Source organism: Mus caroli, chromosome 1, assembly GCF_900094665.2.
Source record: "Mus caroli chromosome 1, CAROLI_EIJ_v1.1, whole genome shotgun sequence".
Classification (NCBI taxonomy): domain Eukaryota; kingdom Metazoa; phylum Chordata; class Mammalia; order Rodentia; family Muridae; genus Mus; species Mus caroli.
In genome coordinates this window covers 26,112,229-26,127,956 of record NC_034570.1, presented here as the reverse complement: position 1 = coordinate 26,127,956, position 15,728 = coordinate 26,112,229, and the positions used below count along the sequence as shown (strand labels likewise).

The following is a 15,728-nucleotide window of genomic DNA, read 5'->3' as shown; positions in this document are numbered from 1 at the left end:
TACCAAGCATCAAGCCAAGCTCTGGAAGCTTTACATTTTAAGGGTGTGAGCTGCAAACCTCCACCAACAGTGTGAGCAGAGCTCAGGAATTGCTTGTGTCCTAGAGGAGGGCAAGACTGGGCACAGCACCCTCTGAACATGCTCACTAGCCTGATTTTGCAAAACCTCCCATTCTGTTGCAAGATCCCTGCTGTGTGGGCTGTGGACTATCACCCCACATTGTCCCTGATTCTCGGAGATGGAAAACAGGAAGAGCCCTCAGCCATAGCACTGGCTGAAAAAGCAAGGAGTTGAAATTGTTCAAACAGAGAGGGAGAATGGTAACTACATTCCCATTGGCTGGAGCTCCAGCACACTGCAGGGACCATCTCTGAAGTAGGTAATGGCATTCTTTGTTGACCTCACCCTGAGGCAAAATTTCTAACAGAAGCATATGGAGTTCCTAAATTTCTACTCAGGTTACCATTATTGCTGCTCTACCTAAACACAGACAAAGCATCTGTCAATGTAAGGGTTTAGTCCAGAGCCAGAGCCTCTCTCCACAAATGAATACTGCTCACACCTTGGCTTTCTCCTCTCTCCACCAGTCAGCCAGAATCCAAATGTTACAAATGCCTAAAGTTTGTGGCTTTAGTCACAGGTTGGGTTGACTGAGTTCATTTAGACCAAATACATCATCTAGTAGACATGTATTTGTTTTCTAAGGAAAAAAAATATATAGGCTAGAAATTGAATAACCCAGGCTGTTTCCTACCTCGAGTTTTAAGAATTTCTCGATCCTGAGACTGCAGTGATTCTTTCCATATGTCACAGGCCACCCACCAGCGTGGGAACCTTATTCATTGTTAGTAATGTAACACCAAGCTAATGTTTGCACAGTCCTTTCTCTAGAGGCTAGAAAGATTGGAGGATTTGGCTTGGTTTTGGTGTCTGTTGGATTATGTTGTAAGTTTGTCTGTGTGTGTATCTCTCTTTCTGTCTCTCTCTCTCTCTCTCTCTCTCTCTCTCTGTGTGTGTGTGTGTGTGTGTGTTTCTCTCTGTCTGTCTCTCCCTCTCTCTCTCTCTCTTTCTATCTTCCTACCTACTTATCTCAGTACAAGGTCTTGCTATGTAGTCCAGGTTTACCTGAAATTAACAGCATAGTTCAGGCTGTCCTCCACCTCCAAGTAATTCTCACACTGCAGCCTCCCAAGTGCTAGGATTGTAGGCATGAGCCAATCATTGGCTTTAGATTTTGAGACAAGATGTTTATCTATAGCCTAGATCGAGGGAGAACTAAATCTCGGTCCTCCTGCCTCTACCTCCTAATGGGAGCTACAGTCTTGGCGCTACAAAAAAAATGGCCTTAGAAACAACTATCTGTGCCTGTAGTTTTCTAAACTGTCTCTCCCATCTCTATAACTCTGACAATATTATGGTATTCTGATATACTTCTTGCAAACCAGGCAGTGAACAGTAAGTAACTCTGTATAGGGTCTTAGAAGAAGCTGAACTTCAGAACCTGGAAGTCTCAGCACTGGGAACCAGCTGAGGCTTTGGGACTTAAAGTCCCCCAGACATTCCTAGTCTGTTTTCTCACCTGTGATAATAAAAGATTAGGCTAGGTGCTCACCAGGGACCTGTTGAACTCTGATGAGGGTCTGAAAAGTCTTTGGGGAGAGAATGTGCCTTGGCAAAGTCACATCAGGTATATGTTTTTGAAGTGTTAATGATTAATGGGTTGTGTATGACACAGAAATCAGTTAAGCACAACTCAAATATTTACACATCCTTGCTGCAGAGTATTTTCCATTATGGGATGGTATTGGGCAATGGAAAGATTTTCAAATACTTTTAGTGGAAGAGACTAATTAGGCTCACTTTCCCGTTACTGTTATGTAAAGATCACAGTAGGGCCTTAGTGCTGTGTGAGTGTCTCTGCTTAGTCACAGTGTGTAATAAAGCATCAAGAATTACTTAGCAGGCTGCTCTCAGAAGTTGGTGTCTTCTTAGCTCAGGCTATCGTCCCAGGTGTTAACAATTATAATTCAAATTGTCAACAGTGTTTTCGGTAATTATGCACACCACTCTTTGAGGTTGACCTGAAATGGAAGCCAGAAATAGAGGCTCATGTTCTACAACTGTCTTCATACAGGACAGAAAGTTGTCAATCATTTCAGTATTCCCAAAAGATGAGAAACATACCTTTTCTCCCACCAGAGATGACTATGTTTGTTGTTCCATGAGTATTAATATGGAAAGCCTTGGAAACTACTCCAGCTGCCCAAATGTTTAGCAAATTACACAATGAGTTGACAATCACAATTCTGAGTTTTAAATTTTACCCTAGATTTACTTGTTCATATGGGATGAATTCCATCTACGTGTGTGTGTGTGTGTGTGTGTGTGTGTGTGTGTGTGTGTCCCTCCCTTCCTCCCTCAAGTAGTCTGGGTGGATCTCTAACTATGAAGATGACCTTGAACTCCTGGCCTTCCTGTTGCTGCCTTCTGGCACCACAGGCATGTGCCACTGTGACAGGTTATCTTGTTTTATAAAGGAGGCCTTACCTTTCCTTATTTTAAAATAATTTTGGAGAGCTTTAGTAATTATGTAATAGTGTTGGAATCTGGGAATTTGATGACCTAATTCCCTGAGTCCCCACCCTTTATTGTGCAATAATGTTGAATTCTGTCTCCTTCTGTGTATTTTCCACATCTGAATCCTCCCTTGAATTCTGCTTCTTAGTGGCAGCTTTCCCTTCTCTACATTTTACTTAATCCTCCAACTGCAGAGCTTCACTTATTTATATTCAGCTCTATTGTTACCCAGCAAACACACCATGGCTTTCTGACTGAAAGAAAACATGCTTTCTTTCCTCCCTTGCCAACACACCACATGTGTTGTTCCTAAAATGGCACATTAGGAAATTAAAGAAAAATCTCTGTCCTTGAGTTCAAATGAACACTTCAGAAACTTTATCTGGGATTGGGTTACCACATGCCAACCTCTACACCTCTCCATGCTAAATGCTAGCTTTCCTGGCCTTGTTCTTTCCCTCTACTTTATCCCCTTCTACTGGAACAGTGGAAACTCTTTCCCAGAATCCCAGGCATTTTCCCTGTTCTGACTTAGGGCATCCCTGGACAGCTGCTCCCATCAGAACCTGTGCTTCCAGATAGCATCAAGTCATCAACTGGCAGGAACCATCTCATGCACCAGAAGAATAGAAAAAACAGTTAGAAAATAGGGAACTTCTAATGCCTCAAACCATAGTGTGATGATGATGATGATGATGATAACAATAAAGACTATGCATATTTAAAAGAACAAGGGGAGAGGAGTTTAAAGTTTCTCCATACACAGAACTGTTTGGGTAGATAGAAATGTAAATTATCAAGGTTTGGTCATTGTGCCTTGTATGGATATAAAATTATCACACCATACTCCATAAATGTATCCAATTATTTTGTGCCAGTGATAAAATATGAAAATGGGATAAAAGTGTTCCAAGTTGATTTAGAACTCTCATTTAGTATAAATGAAGTTATAATTCATAAAATGCTACATAAGCAGTTCATTTGCTGTTGTGTCTGGTGAGGCGTTATCTTTAGGCCTAATCTTTTTATTATTGTATTAACTTTTTATAAAGAGTATTAGACTGTTGCTCAGTAGGATTGGGTACCTGGGAGATCGGCCTCTGCCCATGCCTGTTGAGGATCATCTGATTAGGTTAATTAAGATGGGAACATCTGCTCACTATGGATGTCACCATTCCCTAGGCTATGATTCTGGACTGGAGAAAAAAAGGAGAAAGTGAGTGCTCATCTCTCTCTGCTCCTTGAATGTGGATGGACTGTGATCAGCCGTCTCAGTTCCTGCTGCAGTGACATACCCTCTGTGACAGACTGCACCTTTGAACCATGAGACATATTGCTAAGGTGCATTTATATTTGCATAAAATTAGCCATACTAATATGTCCTTGGTGAAAAAAAATATTTTGTAAAAATTGTGGTTTTTATTCATTTTTGAAGAAGGGAAGTTAATATTTCATTCATAAATTAAATATGTGACTTTCAAAAATCCTTACTACCCAGGTTAGGGTGAGGGCTCAGTGAGTAGATAACTTGCTAGGTAAACATGTGGACCTTCATTCAGAGCCCCAGATCCCACATAAAAAGTCTGGTATTGTAGCATGTATCCTTCGCTAGGGAAACAGACAGTTGGCTCCCACAGGCCCACTGGCTAACGCATCTAGCAACAACTGCACTCTGGATTCAGTGAGAGATGCTATCTCAAATCTAAACCAGAAGGTGAGTAAGGAGGACACTAAGTATGCCTCTTGTGTGTACACATACTTTCACTCATATGTACATACACACATACTGTCATGAATATGCTTTGCTAGAAATATAGAGGAACATGTTTTCTGTAATGTCAGAATGTATTAACTAACAATCAATTCATAAGATATAGCAGTTTCAAGAGCAGCGATTTCCAGACAGGTAATTTCCTACCCAGGTAATCTGGCTAAGACAAATGCAGGTTCTTCCAGTCTAACCTTAATTACTAATATTAACACTATTGTATAACACACAGTAAATATATCTGTGTATGTATAAGTGGTTTGCGCAATGAATACAACAGGATTTGGGAGCTTTCCAAACTGAGCTGAGAGAATTTAAGTAGAACCTGTATTGATAAGGCAACAAAACCAGACCTGCAGAGAAGCTGCTTTTGTAAAAACCAGGCATGGGAGAGCTATGTTTCAGAGCAAAGACATAGTGAGCTACAGAGATGAGAAGGCAGAACCTGACTGGAGTAGGAAAAAGTTGAATCAGGTCCAGGTGGATGAACAGACGAAGCAACAGACAGCAAATCAAGTAGACCACACCCACACAGGGAACCCAAGTGATCTGAAGCCCCAGAAATACTTGATGGTTGTTAGCCTTTCAGTCCCCGTTGACACACCACTTATCAGATGATAGATTGATATGGGGTTGTGCCTTAGCAGGGTTAGAGAATTCATAGCCTTACACAGTTCCGATCAGGGAGCTATACCTTTCCCCAGTGTGGCATGTCCTCTCAGTCCTTGGGCCTAGTTTCCCTGATGTGATTTTAATATACTTATGTGCCCCATACAAATTTATATGGTGGTTCTCTTTATAATCCCAAGAAGTGATTTATTAGTTTATGCTGTATGGGGGCAGGGGGTGTCAGGCATATGATGCTGTTCACATCCCCATCCAGGAGTCCAATCATCCTTCTCCCTCAAAATAAAGTCAATAGCTGATTATAAAATAGTCTTTCCAGGCAAGGCACAGTCTGAAAAAGCACTTTTTACATAGTATGAAGTAGAGCAGGATATTGTATAATCTAAACAATCTCTCTCTCTCTTTCTCTCTCTCTCTCTCTCTCTCTCTCTCTCTCCCTCACACACACACACACACACACACACACACACACACACATTGCTACTGAAAATATGTTTGCAAAAATAAAGCATAAGTGACTAATGAGCTCTGGTCTCCCGAGCCCGCATTTTGAGATCTGACTTCCATACTGTGATTTATATCCCAAACAAGATGCTTTTTAAAAAATTGGATATTTTCTTTATTTACATTGCAAATTTTATTCCCTTTCCTAGTTTCCCCTCTGAAAAACCCCTCCCCGTAGCCTCTCCTCCCTTCCCCTGCTGACCAACCCACCCACTCCTGCTTCCTGGCCCTAGCATTCCATTACACTGGGGCATAGAGCTTTCACAGGACCAAGGGCCTGCCCTCCCATTGATGTCCAACTAGGCCATCCTCTGCTATATATGCAGATAGAGCCATGAGTCCCATCATGTGCACTCTTTGGTTGGTGACTTAGTCCCTGGGAGCTCTGGAGGTACTGGTTAATTCATATTGTTGTTCCTCCTAAGGGCTGCAAACCCCTTTATCTCCTTATGTCCTTTCTCTAGCTCCTTCATTGCGGACCCAATGAAGCTATGCTCAGTCCAATGGATGGCAGTGAGCATCCACTTCTATATGTGTCAGGCACTGGCAGAGCCTCTCAGGAGACAGCTATATCAGGCTCCTGAAAGCAAGCACTTGTTGGCATCCATAATAGTGTCTAGGTTTGGTGATTGTATATGGGATGGGTCTCCAGGTAGGGCAGTCTCTGGATGGTCATTTCTTCAGTCTCTGCTCCACACTTTGTCTCTGTAACTCCTTCCATGGGTATTTTGTTCCTCTTCTAAGAAGAACCAAAATACTCACACTTTGGTCTTCCTTCTTGAGTTTCATGTGGTTTGTGAATTGTATCTTGGGTATTCTGAGCTTCTGGGCTAATATCCACTTATCAATAAGTGTGTATCATGTGTGTTCTTTTGTGATTTCGTTATCTCACTCAGGATGATATCCTCCAAATCCATCTATTTGCCCAAGAATTTCATGAGTTCCTTGTTTTTCATAGCTGTATAGTATGCCATTGTGTGGCTGTACCACATTTAACAAGATGCTTCTTAAGCATCATGTCACCCTCTGCCACTTCACAAGACATGCCCAGACATGTTAAATCCTATAACAAACATAGTTCTGGCCCTAAGACCAGCTCTTTTACAGAAGAAGGTTAGAATATACTCAAGGAAGCTTTAGCGATTGAGGCAGGAAAAAAAATCTACATATACAATTTATGCAAATAATATTAATAAATTCATGATTATTTCTTCTCAATATAGTTGACTACTATTAGGTATATCCCATCCTTTCCTTTATAATATTTCTCTCCTTGTTCCCCTCCTCCTTTCTATTATCCCTCTTTCCCACCTTTTCTCTCCTTCCTAAGCTTTCCAATCCTTTTGATTAAGAATATCTACATACCTGTATTGCCCAGTGAGCTTCAAGGTACTTAAGACCAAAGATCTTACTCAGGGTGTGCACCCAGTGTTGGAAAATAACTCCTAGAAAAATCCATGATTAATGCCATTTACAGAGATATAGCCCCAGATTTTTGTTTTGTTTTGTTTTGTTTTGTTTTCAAAGCCTTATTGCCTAAGCAGTTCACTTCAAACTTCTGTCCAATAAGGAGATGAGGCTATATCCTGATCTAAGTTATACCACATTGAATAAAGCAGTGGTTTTGTTTTTGTTTTGTTTTGTTTTGTTTTGTTTTGTTTTGTTTTGTTTTGTTTTCTGGTTGCACATTGCCCTGGGAGACTCCATTATATAAGCAGCTTTTGTCTGCATTTTAAGGGAGAAGGATTACTGTAGCCCCAGGATGGACCAAAACACTATACCATCTGCTAAGTACTACCTATCCAAACAGACAAATGACTTGTTCCTAGGATTGGGAGGCACACAGTAAGTTTTTTGGGGAGAGTTGAAACTTCACGGACACATGAGCATGTGATGTAAATGCCCTAGTTAGGGTTACTACTACTTTAATGAAACACCATGACCAAATTCGCTTTTGGGAGGAAAGAGTTTATTTGGCTTACACTTCTACTTTGTAGTCCATCTGAATGAAGTTAAGACAGTAACTCAAATGAGTCAGGATCCTGGAGGCAGGAGCTGATACAGAGGCCATAGAGGGGTACTGCCTACTGGCTTGCCCCCCATGAAAGAAAACTCAGCCTGCTTTCTTATAGAACCCAGGACCACCAGCCCAGATGTGGGCCCATCCACAATGGGCTGAGTCCTCCTCATCAATCACTAATCAGGAAAATGTCTTACACCCATACCTAACAGAGGCATTTCTCAATTAAAGTTTCCTCCTTTCAGATAAATAACTCTAGCTTATGTTAAGTTGACATAAAACTAGCCAACACACACACACATACCTAAAACCCATAAAATGATGGACACCTAACACTGTGATTGTATAGCCTATCTTCGGATACCTAATACATGCAGTCATAATTGTGAACTCCCAGACTTGACCCAGTGTCTTGCTTTTCACACAGCCTACGTGACTGACTGCCTGACTGTCCACCTGTTTACCTGTCTAGACCTAACCTGCCATTTCCTGTTTCTGACCCATTTCCTGCTCTGGAGCTGGCTCAGCCTTTGACCTTGCTACTTAACTCTGCAAAGTTTCATATCTTAATTGTTTATTTCTGCTTTTCCAGTCTGGACCATAATTTAACATGTCAAAGGCTATAGTCAATGGTATAGAATACACATAAATACATTTCTTACTTTGGTAAGCACAGATTCATGTTCAGGTGTATCTTAGGAAAAATTATAGACACCTGACTGAATCAATGATTTCGTGGATATTTTCTCAAAAATGGGAAATATGTAGGAAGCATTTGAGAGTCTGAATATTTGGAGAGCAACTGTTGCAACTACTGTTTTCTTTCAAGGGTCAGGGACACCCTGGTTGCAGAAGCCAGACTCCAAAACTAGATACCCATGTTTAAATCACAAATCTCACTTCTAGTTTGGTAATGTTGACAATTTAAAAAAGAAAAAAAAAAATCTCAATACTTCTGCTCACCCATCTTCTAGGTAGACACCAAAGTCATGCTGTTACTTTGTTGAGAAGATCTAATGTGCTGCCACAAGGCCTGCCATATGTTAGAGACAACGTAAGTACATGCTGATAGTACCACCATCATTGTTTGAAAAGGATGATTTGTACTTAAGATCATAGTGGAGGCTCCCTTTAACATGTGTCATATGGGCTCTAATTCCTTCATCTAACTTCAACTCTCTCCTTATATAAGGCTCCATAAACGTAGAATGTTCTCATTTGCAAGGACCAGGCAAGTTGTGATGAATTTTCATAAACATATGTAGGATGCTCACCATCTTCTCTTTGAAATGGAGTCTCACCTCCAGCTAAGTACGTACGATGCAAATCTGGCTGGCCTAAAACTTGTGGAAATCACCTCCTGCCTTTGCCTCTCAAATACTGAGATTATAGGTGCATGCCACCATGCCCAGCTAATATTCCTCCTTTCTATGAAAAAAATACTGTTTCAGACTTTATATTACTTTGTTCACTCTTTAGACTTGACAATCTTGCAAACACTTAGATGTCCTATGTGACATCTGACTGTAAGACCTCTGACATATTCATGAGGCATGCTGCTGGTGAAAACAGCCATGCTTGCTTGTACTCAATCAAAGTAGACAAAGTAGATATTGAGACCTTTAATTGTGTCAATAGTAGAAGGTAGGTACTAACATAGAACTTGAAATTGCAAACTTTATAGAAGGCTTTAACAAAATGCTTCAAGTGTACTGTCTCATTTAATTAAAACTTGTTATCACTACTCTGTAGATGTGGAAAGTTTGTTTCAGAAACATCAAATAGTTGGCCAACCAACACTGAGTCAAAAATAATAGGCAATACTAAGACTAAAGAAGTTCTTTCACCTGTATCTTTAGAGATAGACAGAGGTTTAGTTTTGTTACAGAGAAACCTAACTGGAAGGTTGAGTATAGATGAAAAGAAATCACTCAGGAATTGATAAGAGTTGAAGGTGGATAACAGATATTCAGAGTTCATTTTCCTGTGTTCATTTTACACCATATGGAAAATTTCAAAACTTTTTGAAAGCTGGGTGTTTTTTAAAGGGAATTTCTGGACTGAAAAGGTGGGATATGAATCATACCTTTGCTCCTTGTCTGCTGTATATCATTGGGAAGGCCTGAACTAAGATCCCAGTATGTAAAATGGGAGCAAAAATAAATCAACCGTCCTTTCCAAGCAAGTGACAGAAATGAGATAAGCTAGTCTACTGCATGGAAGTACAGCAAGTACCTTTGACAGAGATATTGCCCTAGTGTTTGCCTTCGCTATAAACCAAACTCATAACACTTTGCACAAAATGTTAGTAAACTCATTTATTTCTTCAGTAAGTAAACATTTGAATGATGTACAAGCCACAGTTTAAGACCAAGTGGTTTGACAGCAAACAAAATAGCATATACTTAGCCTTGTTGAGCTTAAATTATGGTAAATAAGTATTATACACATATACATATTTTTTACATATGTTACATACATACATAGGTTTGTACACTCAGTGAGTAAAGGTCATTTGGTTATTTTGTCTGCCACTAAGTCATCAGAGTTTAGAACTTGGCTTGACATATATATGTAATATGTATATATATTATATATGTTTATATAAATATTATAATTTAACATATAAGAGTTATATAAATATATTTAATATAATATATAATGTATATACTATATAAAATGCTTGTGAGATAGATATTCTGTAATATATAATATATGTAGGTTAGATATTAATGAAGTACATATAGCAAGATAAATACAATATATAATAAACTGCTATTTTATATAGAATGATCAAAGAAGTGGCCAACTGTACATGGTCATCCCTAAAAATGAATCACATGTACTTTAAAAAATATTTTTATCTTTGTATACACATATACACATATATATGGGAGGATATATGTGTGTATATGTATATGTGATACATATATGTGTATGTATGTATATGTATATATATATGTGTGTGTGTGTGTGTGTGTGTGTGTGCTATTATATGTGATATAATAGCTGGAGTTGAACAACTATACTGTGTCATGGAAGCTAGAAGACAGTGTCATATCTCCTGGTATCACAGGTAATTTTGAACTATCTGGTTCAAACGCTGACAACCAAACTCAGTCCCCTAAAAGAGCCATAAGTGCTCTTAACGGGTGCTCCCATTCTTCTTCCACATGAACTGTACAAACATTCATCCCTGTGTTAGTCAGATTTCTGTTACTGTAACAAGATACCTAAAATCATTGAGTTATAATTATGAAAGGTTTGTTTGCCTCATAGTTTCAGTGGCTTCAGTTTACGGTCACCTGACCCTATAGCTTGAGACCATTGGCAAAACAGAAGGTTCCTCACCTGATGATGGCCAAAACCCAAAGAAAAGAGAAAAGATGTGAAGGACCTAACGCATATGGCCAATGACTTTTCATCCTTCTAGAAGGCTACAATCCTAAAGGTTCCTCCTGTTGGTTGGGGCCCATGTGTTCAATGTAAAGGCCTTTCATAGATATACCAGACCCAGACTTTTGCAATTTTTATTCAACTGAAAGTAACACTTAAAACCTCTTAATTGCAGATAGTAAGAGCACTAATCAGGTAAAAGGGCTTGCTGCCAGGCCTGACAATGTGTGTCAAGTCCCCAGACACCTAGGACAAAAGGAGAGAGAAGACTCCCAAATGTTGTTTTCTAATATCCACATGTCTATTGTGTCATGTGGACTTATATCAAATAAATAAATAGATAAATAAATAAACAAGCTTTTCAATGATATTTCAGTTGTTTTATTATACTGTACACATGCACTATGTCTGTACTCTTGTGGTTTCACGTGGCACATGTCCACAGGGTGGAAACGCTGCATAGTGGTGTTCTGTCACTGCATGCCAATGCCTTATTTCTCTTTCAGTGATATATTTTACTGTGTTGGGAATGGCGTGGAAAAAGCTTTTACATCAAGACATTCAGCAAAGTCAATAAACCATGATCTAGTTTATTGTTAAATGGTTGACATGCTGAAAAAAATGATGAACTAATTGTTAAAATTTTGTTATACTATACACTCAAGTATATTTATGTTTCTAGAGAGAGCCAGATATTGAAGTTGTGCCAGATACCACAAGGTAAATTTCTTTTATAAGAATGTCGTGATTAATAAACTCATAGAGACTTGATAAGAATGAGCCTTGCTGATATCCTGTGAAGGAGAGTGTGTCCTGTCATAAGTAGAAGAAAAAGGAAAGAGAAGCCATTGCAGCTGGAAGGAAGTGAGCCAAAGAAAACTCTCTGGGGTCAGAGGAGTCAACAAAGTTGGACTGTATTGTGCTTCGCAGGCCATAAAAGGTCTGCCTTTCAGTGTGAGAGAAACTCCCACAGGTTGAGCAGAGAGATAACCTGATCTAACCTGCCTTTTTGTGGAGTGTTCTGGCTGCTGTGGAGAAGGGTTCACAGGAGGAAACATGAAAGAAGGATTACCGAGTAGACCAAGGGATCCATGAGGATGGTTTCCACTGCTGTGGCAAGATGTTTAAAAGTAATGCTTTGACTCTTTGATATATTTTGATGGAAAAAGACAATAAAGCTTCTGACAAATTAGAAATTAAAGAAGGTCAAAACTGCCTCTAACATTTTAGGCACAAATGCCCATAAGTTAAGAATTGACTTCTATATTTGCATTCTGTATTCTGAGTTGGAGAAGAGCAAGATTCTGTTTACCAAGACTAGGAAGATCAGAAAAGAGAAGGAAGAGTTGGGGCTTTGGTTTGTCTTTCAGACATGTTAAATATGAGATGTCTGTTAAACATCTAAACATTCATGGATAAAAAGATTGAGAAGAAAGCTTGTAATCAATAGATGATGGATGGATGGATGGATGGATGAATGGATGGATGGATGTATAGCAGATAGATAATTAGACAGACAGATAAAGTACAGTATATCCACATACACCATACATATATTGCCCAGCTGATGTATAAAGCAGCCCCAAGTCTGGCTAAGATCAAACAAGAATTGAGCTGACATAAGAAAAAAATAATGCACAAGCCCTGCAGCATTCCAACATTAAAGAGTCTAAGAAATGAAAAGAACCATTACAGCCGACTGGAAAGGTGTACCTGAAATAAGAGAGCCTGCAACTATAAAACATTCCTGTAGGTCGTTATTTATTTCTTTGTGTCCTGCTTCTTTCCTGCGAGGGCTTTGAAGCAGTAAACAATAAAAACAAATAATAACCTAATAAAATTGAAATAGAAAGAAGTGACTCACAAAAGGAAGATCAAAATAGAAGAATTACAGGGACACGGCAAGTGTGTGGGGTTAGTGGAGACCTCACATTTGGTTCTTTGGTTCCTAGAGCTCAGAGCAGACGAAAACATAACTCATGTCTTAGTTTACAGGACTGCAATGATAAAATATCTTATACTTGGTCCATGAGACAATAGAAATGAGTTGTTTCAGAACTCCAAAGGCTGGAAATCTAGGATCAAGGTGCCCTATGTTTGGGTTCTCCTGAGGCCACTCTCGGCTGACAGATGATCACTCTCCCTCTGTCCTCAGATGACTTTCCGTCTGCACACACATACCTGATTTCTCCTCTGATTTCTGGCCTCTCCCAAAGAAGGGCCACATCTTTATGATCTCTTTTATATTTAATTGCCCTTTAAAGGTTCTGTCTACAAATAAACACACATTAGAAGTTAGTGACTCCAAATGTGTATTTGAGGGGATATTCTTCAGTGTGTAATAGCTAGTGGTACACGATTTACTTTTGAAAATATTCTAAAGCCGATTCTCAAGTGCGCTCATTACTAGAAATGCCACATCAGTTCTCTTTTACTGGGAGTTATTAGGCTCACCAGCACTGTTACTGCAAAGATGTGTCAAGAGAGAATGTTCCAGCACTGATCATAGAGGCTGGAGCTAAGACAACCTTGGCTGCTGCCTTCAGAAATCCAAATGTGCTCTGCGGGAAAGAAAAGCTGCCATTATTCTGCACTGATTACATTCTAAGGCTTTGGTGATGTGCATCAAAAGAAAAGTTCTACATGATCCTTACTAAAAACCAGGTCAGACTGTGAAAGCAATGCTGGATCTCTGCTAAAAATGAGGGTAAAGATCAAATGTCTGGAAGGAGACTGCCAGTACTTAAGATGTCATGAGCCACAAAATGTTTTCCTCTAATGAACTACTGAAAATATAATTCTCTGTTGCAGTGCTCAGCCTTGTGCATGGGAGGCAAGAGCTGTACCCCTGAGACCCAAGACTCAGTGACGCTCTCTGCGAGATGCACAGTAAACATTTTTATTTTTCCCTGAAAAAAGAAAAACACATGGGTAAAGTTCTAGTTGTATGACCATCCACAGTTTACCAGACATGTTTTACCACATCCATTTCCTAGCTCTGATTAGCAATAAACTGTAAAGCTTAAGGGCTTGTTTCTTGGGAGAGGAGCAGGCAAGAGTGTATCACTCTGAATGACATTGTGTTCATCCCTGTGAACAAGACAAAGAGCAAAGAACAGGCCTTGTGGATGCTGGGGGAAAAACTCATCACAAGTAGGACAGTACTCACCCGAGTATCACTAAAACAGCGTTAGTGGAATAAAACACTGAGCACACTCTACTACCTGTTAGCACCTGAGCTAATGCATCAAATCCCCATGCAGAAGCTCTCATCCCACTGTGGGGAGGCTTAGAAATGAGACCTAAGGGAGGTAAGTAACTAGGCTTAGGTAAACTCATGAGAACTGACACCTTCATGGTGAGATTAGTGTCCTTATACAGGCGAGTAACAGCAAAAGTGTGTGCTTTCTCTGCCATGTGAAGGTAAAGAAATAAGTGGCCATGCACCGCTGGGAAAAGAGCCCTCACCAGAACCAGCACTCTGATCAAGATCCAAGGTTGTATGCGGTTTCTCTCCCTCAAACTCTAACTCAAGTAGAGACTTCTCAATCTTTGGGCTGCTTTCTTGTCTCCGCAGCCATAGACTCAGTAACCTTTCTGATTTAGATAGACCTTTGCATTTTGAATCGTTATGTCCCTTTCCAGCTTTGGATGGTACATACACATGCCACGGAACATGACTAGTGTTCCCTGAATGAGCCTTATTTTAGGTCTCTGCCCAAGACCTTCCCAGCCCAAGCACCACCTCTTCAACCTGCACTTGACTGAAATAGGCTTCGGTTTATGTTAGTTGAGGGTTTGTTTGAAAGAAAGATGAGTTATAGGGTGAGGAGAACGTTATCAGACCGCAAGTACTCTCAACACAGAACTGACTGATTTTATGGTGTTTCACCCCTACTGCTAAGGTGAGGCAGGCAAAGGCGCCTTCATGTTTCCACAGACTCTCCTGTGAGCTCCTCAGAGGCTGCGAATTGCAATAAAGGACTAAACTGTTGAGATACATCTAACTCACTTTTTCAAGAGAAGTCTCTCCAGCCCCCAGTAAATTGTGTGAAATTCCAAGTTAGCTTTTAAAGACTTGAAATGTTCGGCTCATTAGAATGTAGAGGGCAGAGCGATGGTTTGGTCATTAAGAGAATACACTGCTCTTCCACAGGACCCAAGTTTGGCTTTTAAATCCACATCAGGCAGCTAGCAACTGACTGTAATTCCAGTGGCAATGAATCTGATGCCCACCTCTGACCTCCAAAAGAATGTATACATTGGGGTCTACAACTCTGCATTTTGATTGGGTGTGGTAAGAATATTTTTTAATTGCCCAAAGACACTTTCACTTGTATAATGTTTAAATTACATTCATTTATTTGATTTTATGTGTATAAGTACTTTCTTGCATGTGTGTATGTGCATCTTGTGCATGTAGTGCCTGGGGGGCGGCACAGAAGATACCTGGAACTGATGGTACAGATAGTTATAACATGCATTGCAAGAGCTGGGAATTGAACCGCAGTCTTCTGCAAGAGCAGTAAGTGTTCCTAATCACTGAGCCATCTCTCCACATCTGTATCAGTTAAAAACAGAAACCAAACCTGAAACTTTTCTGTATGTTAAAAAAGAAGGAGAAGCAAAAAAGTCTAGGCCAGGTTGCACACACTAATCCCAACACTTGTCAGGCAGAGGCAAACAGAGCTCTGTGAGTTCAATGCCAGCCTGGTCTACATAGTGAGTTCTAGGAGAGCCACGGCTACACAGAGAAACACTGTTTTAAAAGGAAAAAGGAAGGAAGGAAGGAAGAAAGGAAGGAAGGAAGGAAGGAAGGAAGGAAGGAAGGAAGGA

General features: G+C 40.0%; 1 long non-coding RNA gene across 1 annotated transcript in view; it reads left to right on the top strand.

Annotated features, from left to right (window-relative positions):
* Positions 1-256: 256 nt before the first annotated feature.
* LOC110291051 overlaps positions 257-15,728 on the top strand; it is a 68,474-nt gene continuing 53,002 nt past the window's right edge. Inside the window, exon 1 of the long non-coding RNA XR_002377528.2 lies at positions 257-375. This is a non-coding gene — a long non-coding RNA (uncharacterized LOC110291051). The remainder of the gene's footprint in view (positions 376-15,728) is intronic.